Source organism: Anabrus simplex, chromosome 1, assembly GCF_040414725.1.
Source record: "Anabrus simplex isolate iqAnaSimp1 chromosome 1, ASM4041472v1, whole genome shotgun sequence".
NCBI lineage: Eukaryota > Metazoa > Arthropoda > Insecta > Orthoptera > Tettigoniidae > Anabrus > Anabrus simplex.
The window spans coordinates 1,551,909,398-1,551,921,438 of record NC_090265.1 but is presented as its reverse complement, the minus strand read 5'-3'; the positions used below and the strand labels follow the sequence as shown (position 1 = coordinate 1,551,921,438).

The following is a 12,041-nucleotide window of genomic DNA, read 5'->3' as shown; positions in this document are numbered from 1 at the left end:
CCTTAATATTTATGTTTGATAAATTGCTGAAATATAAATGAAAGCCTTTAATATCAACTTTCTAAGGTCAATATTTCTTTCCAAATCTATATTAATTATTTTGAAACGTATGAAGAAAACGGAAATCAAAGAAAAATTATTTCAGTGAATGTTTAATACACCATTTACTAATTCAGCGTATGCCTAACTTTATTAAAATTAATCAGTCTAGAAAAAAATGAAGGAATTACTTCTTATTTTTCTTTTTCTTCTTAGTATTCTTCCTCACCTTTTTCCATCTTTCTGCGGTTGGCAGTGTTAAGCTCATTATTGCCGCCACATTCCTTTCCTAAAGCCGATCCTATATGGAGGGATGTATTCCCTATGGCGTGTTTCTGCGGTGTTTGATAGTGTGCTGTGTTGTATTACAATTAAAACCACTCAGTCCTCGACCTTGATGAACTAAGCAAACATGGTTAAAACCTCCGGTGCAGATGGAATCGAACCCTGGACAGTCTAATCCCAGGGCCACTTCGCTCTCCATTCAACGAAGGAGTCGGACGAATTGACGAATTCTGTGTCTGAATTTGATTTCAAATTTACATCTGTTCACACCGGAAGATACTCGTGACAAGTAGCCTACCATAATGCACCATTTATACTACCCAGAGAGACAGCCGAGAGATAATGGAGTGTGCCATGGTCAGCATGACGCCTGTGCTGTACCGCCTCTCATGTTAGGGAGCTGCTCAGTTGACCTCAAGAGGCCGAACAAACACTCTTTTAGCCCTTAGTCTAAGATTAAAAATAATTTGAACGGTAAGAGAACAAACCCAAAGTTTTCGGCAGCAAAGATCCAGCTTGCCATCCTCATTGCACAAGACATGTATTTCACCTCAATTTACATAATTAGTACTCAGTGGGTTATTTTCTACTTGAAATCTTGAAGGAACAATAAACAGAATAGCCTGACGTATTAAATGAACAGTTTCATAGTATTATTCAAAGAAACGTTTCGCTCATTTAGTGGCAAGGACAGGGCCTCTAGAACGGCATCCTGTGGTTCATGTGGTTAGGGAGTTAAGAGGGCAATCAATATCCTTCCATTACAGCGAGATGTCAGATGATCATTAATGGTAGCTGTTACCAGACCGTGCTCCTGAACCTTACTACGCTAATGGGGAGAACCAATCAGTTAGAAAACGGATTAAACCAACCGATAACGCGTGAAATTATACTTCAATTGATGTGAACAGGGTCACGATTTTGTTGTTCTCATCTTAATTTCTAGCGGTAGTGTTGAATTTTCTTGCTCTATCGTAAATACAGCATCAAATACGCATATCATGCTAAAGATAAGACATCACATACATGTAAGAAAAGTTGGGTGAAGGAAACTAGACAAAAATTTAATAAAATCGCGAAGTTTAAAGTCGGTCAAGGTGAATTTTCAAATGATAAAAATAAAACATTATGAAACTCCAGTTATGTATATAGTTATATATTAATTAAATTAAACCAACCAGCCATAGTAAAGTAATATGATAGATACAAAATTATACGAATTAATGAGCACCTGGGCAAAGAGAAGTATATTAAATGACGTACACTACAAACTTTTATTACGGGGAGTATTGAGGTTGTATGTCTCGGTAGTGAACCAGTCATTTTCCGAATCATCAGCATCGTCATCACTATCACTCGAGGAGTACCAATTGGACGAGGTTCAACAGCAAGACATTTTAGGCTATATCCCTAGTCTTCAGTACCACATGTCTTATTTCTGGACGGCCATGCGATCTGCTTCCAGAGGTTTAAGCACTAGAATGGCTTTCGGCTATTAGTATGATATCTGAGCTGTAGAACCTAGTACTTGTCAAAATGAATTTAATTAAAACTTGCAATATACGAATATCACCAAATCACATACTCTTCGGTACCTTCAAAGCATATAAAGTACACGATAATCAAGACAATAGTTTTTCTAGCCCCTTAATTAAGCAAGACGTGCACCGTAAGCTTTTTTTATTCATAATTACCTTTCCATTCGTGCGACTTCGTGGGCACGCTTACTAATAATAATAATAATAATAATAATAATAATAATAATAATAATAATAATAATACCGAGCTCGATAACTGCAGTCGCTTAAGTGCGGCCAGTATCCAGTATTCGGGAGATAGTAAGTAGGTTCGAACCCCACTGTCGGCAGCCCTGAAGATGGTTTTCCGTGGTTTCCCATTTTCACACCAGGCTGTACCGTACTTAAGGCTACGGCCGCTTCCTTCCCAGTTCCAGCTCTTTCCTGTCCCATCGTCGCCATAAGACATATCTGTGTCGGTGCGACGTAAAGCCAATAGGAATAATAATAATAATAATAATAATAATAATAATAATAATAATAATAATAATAATGATAATAATGCTAATATATTTAAATGTAAACATTAAAACTGAGACGAATAATACTCCGGCATTTCTTCCAGAGATTACCATCCTGCACTGTCTACATTTCAGTTTAAACTACTTTATATAGCCTACTACAGCGCTAAATAGTCACTAACTTCGTTCAGAGTTCACAAAAGTAATTCTGAAGATATCTACCTGAAAGTACGGAAACCGAGAAAGTATCTAACTCCACATTTACAACTGTAATTAACCAATGAGTTTGGCATCCTTACACTCGCTTGAATAGCGCCATATTTGTGCCCTGAAATAACTTCCTTTAACGCGTACAAATTTTATGGACGCTTGTCTCTGTCATATAGGCCTAAGTACTCTAAAGTAAATCGATTCTACCAGGATTCATATCTACCAGTATCAGTATAGAAGAAGAACATCTAACCTACTACAATACTCAACCGTTTCATTCCTAACAAACATTTCATATTTTCTGTTCACATTTAAATAACGGCTTTCATGTTCGTTATACAGTATATAGTTATATAGCATATAGTTATATAGTATAGTTTTATGGTTCATTCAGCACCTGCTTAACACACTTCTGCCGCTAGAGGTCGTGATATATACCTTCTCTTCCAGAAAGTGTAATGAAACTTTAAGGAAATTGAATTACCAATAATCTAATATAGAAAACTGTCCTTAAATTTCGCCACGAGAATGGATTCCTTATGCAAAGCTTGTCAGATGCGAAATTCCATTGCATGTTCATGAAATATATATGGAAATATTGCAAGAAGAAACCCGTCACGAGTGTAAATTGAACACCATTCAGTTTGCTTCAGTGAAGGGAATCACGTATGATAGCTCGAGTGTCGTGCTCTGTGGTCGCCCGTTCAAGAAAACTATCAACCAGGGAAATTCAAATTCATCCCCGTTTCATACTTGAGACTTCAGTCTTTATTTCTGTATCTTGATGCTGATAATCGCACCTGGTCTTTTATACGTATGATCTTTCTACAAATTGTCCATTCGCTGAGAAAGGTTTCGAGGTAGGATTCCATGGATAGTTACTTTGTGAGTATTATAAGATTAGTACCATAACGGTTACAAAGGTACTGTCAAGAAACGAATCGCAATGTGGGGAAGGTATTACTCACACATCAGAATATACTACTTTCCCATTCTCAAACATAATGTATACTGTACGTGTATGGAAAAACTGATGAAACACATTGTTGCGAAAACATGATTAAAACTCTATTTTTTAAAGCTGATGCATCAGTTTACTCACTCCCCCACTCCCCTGACTAAACGAAATATCTCCGTGACCCCTTCAATCAGAGGAGACATAAAAGGGCGGGGCCCTTGTTTTATCGACAACCCTCTTTCGGGCAGACACAATCGTTCTCTCCTCTGTCTGAATGCTTTCACTACAAATTTTCAAATGCAGCAGTCCACCGTTTACGATAGGCCTATTGTATTTTCAATCATTCGGTTGATTGAGCTTGGGAGTTGGTCTACAGAGCATTCCGCTCCTGAAACGTGATCTGTGTACTTCCTCTAGAGGCCGTGTATACGGCATTAAGCCAGGTTTCACTCTAAGCGTTGCGTACCGGTTGTTCCTTGGACAGTTGCTTTCTGTTCACATTATTTTGGGATTTAATTCCAGCAGAGAGAGTTGGCCTTTAAATCTGAGACGGCGCTGATGGTTGCTGTTTCCAGGTGACCAAGCATGATTACTGACGAAACACGGCATCAGGAAGCTTGCTGACATATTAAATAATCTTTATGCAAGTCACAATTTCGGCACTCTTACGTCTGACCGCATGAGTTCTACGTTAGTTAAAGTAATGTTACACACACACTCCATCATTGATGAGATAGGTGTATGGAGTGCTGGGGACAGATTCAAATCTAGTCCTTCCTTATCTTGATTGAGCGATTTCCAATTCGGACAGTTTTCTCTTGTATCCGTGAATTTGAAGTATACACTCTGCTCTGACTCTTAGCTATTAGGGTATAATACGTATTTCAACATAAAATGTTTACTTCCCTTCGTAGACAAAGGTAGAAACACGTTCTTAAACGTAGCCATTTATTCTTCGTAATACTCCGGGTTGGGTAGCTCAGGCGATAGAGCGCTGACGCTCTAAGATCAAGTTGCCGGGTTCGAACCCAGTTGAGTCCGTTGTTATTTTTTAGGAACTCAAATAAGTCATTCTGGTGCCTGCATATTTACTTGCACATTAAAGAACTCATGCGGAACAAAATTGCGGTACCTCGGCATCTCCGAAAAAGTAAACGTAGATGGTGGGACGTAAGAAGTTATTATTATTATTATTATTATTATTATTATTATTATTATTATTATTATTATTATTATTATTATTATTATTATTACTGTATTCTTCTTCTTCTTCTTCTTCTTATTATTATTATTATCACCACACAGTAGTCATACATTTATGAATTCAGTTCTCGTACTTTTGCTCAATTGTTCCATTGCTCTATCAGTGGGTCTGAATGTGTTTGCTACAATGTTCAATCTGAGGGCCACCTATTCGTTATCATGCCATTTCCGATTCATTACAGTTGAATTTGATTACATGGAACTAATTACTTTTAGAGAAACATCATTCTCGTGGATAAAACTTCACGCATGCGTTTGAACTTACTACAGACGAAACGTTCAATGGTCAAAGGGATACAATAACCTTACGAATAATAAAATCGGACAATCTAATAACAAAATCAGTTTTCAATTGAACTGCGAGTTGATTTCTTATTTTGAATATTAATCCTTTAAGTGTAAATTCGCTGCTGTTCGGGCAAAAGGTTATATCTCACAATGCTCCTCCCATGCATTATTTTCATAAGAATAGTCACGCCTTCCAGCCACGTATGGATATTTAGTCCATCAGAACAACATTCTTTGTGTTCATTTTCCTTTGCTTATGTATAAAGGAAAATGAATCCTACCGCACCGCACTCTAGGAATGTATGTTTGAACGACTTATTTACGCACTCCTACAGTATAATGTACTTAAGGTATTTCTTTAAACTCTAGAAAGATGACTTCATCAGTCAGAAATGGCGCAGCTCCTGCAAAAAATGTACAGTAACATCAGAAATGGAGTCACGTACTGTAAGCTTAGCCTTCGCGGATGGTTACACAGAGAGGGTTAAAATTTATACTAATTTGCTTAATAAGATTTTGATTGGAGACTATAGAAACAGACTATTGGTTGAGGAGAAATCTAAGAGAGTAAATTTCTAAGTAGAGTAGGTGAACTATAAGTCCTTAGTATGCACATTTTTCAAGGATGGTGATAATCGTTATGGATACCACCATCACCGTAATACTACTTACTCGCTGGTGATTTTAACGATTATTCATCAGTATTGCACATTATGGATTATTACATAGCTAAAGAAACCAACAATTATTCTAGAACTATAATAATCTCTGTCACGATACTGGTGCATAAAACATACCAAAATTCCTTCTACGATTAATTTTAGAGCCTGGCACTCATTTGTTTTCTGATTGTTTTGTTGTTTCCTACAATCATTTTTTATCAGGCTTGAGCCTTCATCACTCTCCGTCAAAATGACGTGAACTCACGTAGACAAGACGTCATTACATCGGCCGATCAGACTCTGTATCCTAACAATTTCAGAATGTCTTTGCATTGTATTTGCTGCCCTCTCCAATTGCGTTACCCACCTTTCAGGTTTAAATGTACACTTGTTCCCGAGGATGGTTATAAAATGAGATTAATGTTAAACCTATGGAGTGAGTTCATATTTTGCATTCTGTAAAACGAAGTGAATTTAAAGCGGAAATTATCACATCATCACTTTGATATGAGACCAGCCTCTGATTATGGGAATGAAAAGTGTGTTAGCTGAAGTAGCAGACGTGAGACTAACTGGAGTAATATTTTATTTTTAAAGACAGGTGGGAACAATTACAAGAGGGCTTTCGTAATGAAAAGAGGAAGCCAGGTCAGGAATAGATACTCTGGATGGTTCTGGGAGAATGAACCGGTTTTGTTGGTAAATAGAGGAGGGAAATATTTTAGGAGAATAATGACATGATGCTGCTGTAGTTAAGCTAGATGATTATGATCAGATACGATATTAAGTGGCTTCAAATTAAGGGAGATCCAATGAGAAGAAAGTAGAGCATTGGCTCCAATTACAGTACACTGCTGACACTAAGTAAATCACAGATCTTTTGAGAATATTTTTTAAAAATAATGTGTTTTATGTCACACCGACACAGATAGGTCTTATGGTGACGAAGGGGTGGGGAACGCCCAGGAATGGGGAGGAAGTGGCTGTGGCCTGGTGTGAAAACGGGAAACCACGTAAATTCATCTTCAGGGTTGCCGACATTGGGGTTCGAACCCACTATCTCCGGATGCAAGCTCACAGCTGCGCGCCCCTAACCGCACGGCCAACTCGTCCGGTAAGACTAAATGCGGAATGTCGAAATGGTATATAAAAATCTGTATGTATGATATCATTAATCACCGGTATATAAACGAACGTTAAGATGATGTAATTCGAATATTCCCCGATTAAGGTTCATTATTCTACGCTTGATGACAAAAGACGTGTCCTGTAAATTTCTTAAGTTCCTGAGTAAAAGAACAACGAATTTGCTGAGGAACTTTAGCACAGAGATTTTCGGTCATGTCAGCACTGGAAGGTTAATCTACGTGCTGAAAATAAAAGTATATTCATCCAGTCTTTTACATAGACTTTAAATGATAACATTTGCTGAAAATTGCCCTTCACACTGTTTGAAACTTCCTAAAGTAATAGAACTACGCAAATTTATTGGAGAAGCGTGTTTTGGTCAAATGTATATGAAAGAGTAAGACAAGAAATATATTTAACCTAAGATCATCGCGAAGTTTCAAATTAATTCATTCGTACAAGAGTACGCACTGCTTTTATATCAGGAAGTGTACAGATGTATAATTTAGATGATGTGCATTCTTATACCGATAATATTTTTTCCTCTTTCAGATTCTTGCGTAATGAGTCTCAAGTCAAGCGAACGATTTTCGGTAAGTGTGCTTGTATATTTCATACCCATAATGTTGTTTGAACGGGAAGTGCCAATCGTTACCTTCACACGATGGTGTTATATGTTGTTCAGAATGCATTCAACAATTATCAACCTTCTTATGTTTTCGAAAATAATACTTGATGGGCATTGTGTGAATATGTGTATGGAATAATATAATGTGTAATATTTTGGAACGTTAATAACTGTGGACTTACCCATATAAACAGTATATCGTTGTGTTTTACACAGCAAGGTTCTCCTGTTTTGGACTCCTTTTATTGCGTCAATAATTTTCCTATTTATGTTCTACCTTCAATTGTTAATTTTTTAGTTATTCCATTGTTGTTCTTATTTTGTATTTTTCCGTCGTTCATAGCAAAATGCATTTATCTTTGTAGTTTTCTAGATTGAAGTTTAAACATTTAACATTCAATTAATGTTTTATCCGGTTGATATAATATTTTAAGCTTTCTCAATCCTGACAATCTTTCAAATCAAGAGAGGAAGAAAGTAAAAGCGAAGAAAAACCGTTTATTTCAATTTATCTGCTGATCATTGCAATTCGGTATATTTTACTGCTTAGTGAATAGACTTTTTCAAGTCAGGAGTATTTTTGTAATTATTTAGCTGCCTTTTCTCTGGTGCAAGTGACTCTCTGAAGCTAAAAGATTGAGATGTTGCAGTCTAATGTCTGCTCAGCTAGAGCTTATTTTGAGGGTTGGTGGAAAGGTTCTCTCCGGCTTGAGGTTAAGGAGCGCCCGTCTCACCGACGTAGACAAGTCCACAACAGCACTGTATTCCCTTCCAGTCGGAGGTGGTGATTGTCGTCTGCCGGTTGGAAAACATCAGAATGTGGTCTGTATTTTGCGACGGGAAATGTTAGAATAGGGCAGGAATGATCACACGGCACACGAGAATTACCTGAACTTTGTTAGAAAATTAACAACCGTCTCCAAAACTGCAAACGGAGTGACTTGACTACACTGTTCGGTGTGAGTCGACATTCGGGATATGATGGGATATTCCTACCGTCAGCAGCCCTGAAGATGGTTTTCCATGGATTTCCACTTTCCCACCAGTCATATGATGGGTCTATACCTTAAATGAGGCCAAAGCCGCTTTCTCCCCTATCCCATCGTCGCCTTAATACCCAAGTGAGTTGGTGATATGTTATAATACTTTCAAAAGTGAAACTTGAAAAGTTTTCATAACTTTGCAATAACTTGTTACAAAAATGTTAAACAACAGAGGAAAAAAATTGTTTGTTATTTCCGTGTTCTTGCCAGCCCCGTGATGTAGGGGTAACGTGTCTGTCACCTACCCGAATATCCCGGGTTCGATTGCCGGCCAAGTCAGGAATTTTTACTTTGCTCTGACAGCTGGTTCGAGGTCAACTCAGAGTACGTAATTATAACTGAGGAGCTGCTTGTTAATCTCAAGTAAATTGTTCCATTTTGTACTATGAGGAGTTGGAACGAAGCGGCCGTGGCCTTAATTGAGGTACAGCCCCAGCATTTGCCTGGTGTGAAACTGGGAAACCACGGAAAACCATCTTCACGTCTGCCGACAGTGGGATTCGAACCCACTATCTCCCGGATGCAAGCTCACGGCCGCGCGCCCCTAACCGCACAACGAACTCGCCCGGTAGGGAATTGGTTTGTTAAGATATTTACCGAAAGTCTGTATTGCTATCTGTGGATAAGTTTGTGTGTGCGATTAACTAGTTTTCTATTCTTTGGAGAAAATGTCCTATTGTTTCATTCCTGGTTGTAAATCGGGTTGCGGAAGGAAGCCTGATGGTAGACGAATTTGTATACCGCCAAAAGAAAATTATCTTTTTTTGAAGTGGACGAGAGTTATTCCGTGGAAAGATAAGCAATTATCAGCCGAAAGCAGAATATCGAGGGCTTACTTCTAAAACCTCGTATCTCTCAATGCACTTCCTATCCATTTTCTTCCTTAAGACTGGTCACGCCTCCCAGCCACATATGGATGTACAGTCCATCAGAACAATTTTCGTTGTGTTCATTTTCCTGTGGGAGAGTGAAAGGAAAATGAACCATACATACATTAAACTGTAGGAGTGCTAAAATTCGCCTTGAAACAACATCCCTACAATACGGTGTGGTAAGGTCCATTTTCCTTTACATACTAGCATAGGAAAATGAACACTACAAAAAAGGTTCTGATGGATTGCATATAAATATGTGGCTGGGAGGCGTGACCAGTCTTAGGGAATATAATGGCTAGGAAGAACATTGTAACATACGAGGTTTTAGAAGTAAGCCGACGATATGTGACCTGCATTTTTCGGCAGATTTAGTTATAAAGACGGAATGTTTCGTTGTGAACGGTGAAAATGTGGAACTTCCTCCTGTGAGGTGGAAATTAAATCAACGAGCGATACCTCATATTTTTCCAAATTTACCGAAATAGGTATCCACTGAGGTAAAATCGCGAAAGGCATCCAGTAGTATCAAGAGGGTAGAGGAACAAGAATCACGATGTAAGTGAAGCAGTGATGGCAACATTGAGCGATAAGGTTCAAGGTCAAGCTAGTTGTAGTCAAATTCACGGACAGTTTAGTACTCTTACCAGTGCCCAAAAGCCAACAGTGTGTCTCAAAAGGCGACTACAGACCGCAAATCGTAATTTTACGTGACCTAAATGTCTCTTAGCTCAGGTAAAGCTGAGATTAATTTCCTCTAGGGTCAGATTAAGAACACGGAGTGCTTAATGTGCTCTATTCAAAAAGTCTTTTGTTAAGTATGAACAGCCTTCGCTTTCCATAACGTTCCATTTTCGTGTGTTCTCTTATTGAAGTCCAAAGATATTTCTTCTTGGGGACTGAGAATATTATCTAGAACTCTCTGACATTATTATTCATAAGTCTAAACCATGTGACCTTGCCGCGCTGGGGATAGTTGCTTGTCCCAATGAAGCAGACAGCCGAGCCGCAAGTGCAACCATATCGGATGGGTATCTGTTGAGAGACCAGACTAAGGAATGGTTCATCGAAAGGTGAGTAGCACGCTTTCGGAAGTTACAAGGGCGGCAGTCTAGATTATTCACTGATATGGTCTTGTAATAATACTCAACATGGTTTAGCTGTGTTGATATTGCTACACGGCTGAAAGCAACTGGAAACTACAGCCGTAATTAACTCCCGAGGACATGCAGCTCTCTCCGTATGAATGATGTAGTGATGATGGCTACCTCCCGGGTAAAATATCCGGAGGTAAAACAGTCCCCAATTCGGATCTCCGGATAGGGACTACACGAGAGGGGGTGATCATCAGGAAGATGGATACTGACATTCTGCGAGTCGGAGCGTGGATCAGAAGTTTGAATCATTGTAGGTTATAAAATCTGAAAAGGGAGATGGATAGACTAAAGTTATGTGTAGTTGGTATAAGTGAAGTACGTTGGCAGGAAGAACAGGATTTTTGATCAGGTGACTACCGAATTATCAACACAAAACCAAACAGGGGAAATGCAAGAGTTGGTATAATAATGAACAGGAAAATAGGGCAGCGGATAAGCTACTACGACCAGCATAGTGAATTATTCTTGTCAAGTTAGAAGCCAAACCAGTGCTCACCACAATAGCGCAGTCTCTTCAATTGCTGTATGTTTTAAAAAACGTGGGTGTAATTTTGTCTTACAGCAGTTGTTTAACGTTTCGGTAGCCAGCGACACCGGATTAGATATATTTAACACCCTCAAACGATTTCAACCTCAATTATTATTATTATTATTATTATTATTATTATTATTATTATTATTATTATTATTATTATTATTATTATTAACTAATACATCACACTTGGTAAATATCCCGGCGGTAATGGATACTTACAGCAGTGTAATAATGAAGTTAAAAACAACTACCCAACAACAACAACAACAACAACAAGAGTACAACAAGCAATTCCATGGAAGGATTATATTGCAATAAATACTATTAGTTGACATTCAGTCCGACTCGTTGGCCGAATGGTAGCGTACTGGCCTTCGGTTCAGAGGGTCCCAGGTTCGATTCCCGGCCGGGTCGGGGATTTTAATCGCTTCTGATTAATTCTTCTGGCTCTGGGACTGGGTTTTTGTGTCTGTCGCAACACTCTCCTCTTCATATTTACACAACACACTACACCACCAACCACTACAGTAACACGCAATAGTGATTACGTCCCTCCATACAGTGTTGTCGTCGGGAAGGGCATCCGGGCGTAAAATAGGGCCAAATCCACATGTGCGACGCAGTTCGCACTCGCGACCCCACAGGTGTGGGAAAATCTGCAAGAAACGAACAAGACTGTTAGCTGACGTTCTGAATCCGGCATCATCATACAAACACGTACAACTTAGGCTAAGAATTTCCAGTGCTTAACACTGCGGCTTACAATACTATACGTTGAGCTTTCTACTAGCTTAACATTACATGCTATAATAAATTAAAGTTAAAACATAATTACCCAATAACAATAGTACAACAAGCAATTCCAAGGAAAGAAAATACTCTTAGTTTAACATCCTAAATCCAGCATCATTATATACAAATTCGACACAACATAA

General features: G+C 38.5%; 1 protein-coding gene across 1 annotated transcript in view; it reads left to right on the top strand.

Moving 5' to 3' along the window:
• The window catches only part of LOC136880312 (uncharacterized), a 1,092,102-nt gene that overhangs the window by 333,314 nt on the left and 746,747 nt on the right, over positions 1-12,041 (top strand). Inside the window, exon 3 of the mRNA XM_068229157.1 lies at positions 7,424-7,464. The gene's annotated coding sequence lies outside the window, so the exon portion shown is untranslated. The remainder of the gene's footprint in view (positions 1-7,423; positions 7,465-12,041) is intronic.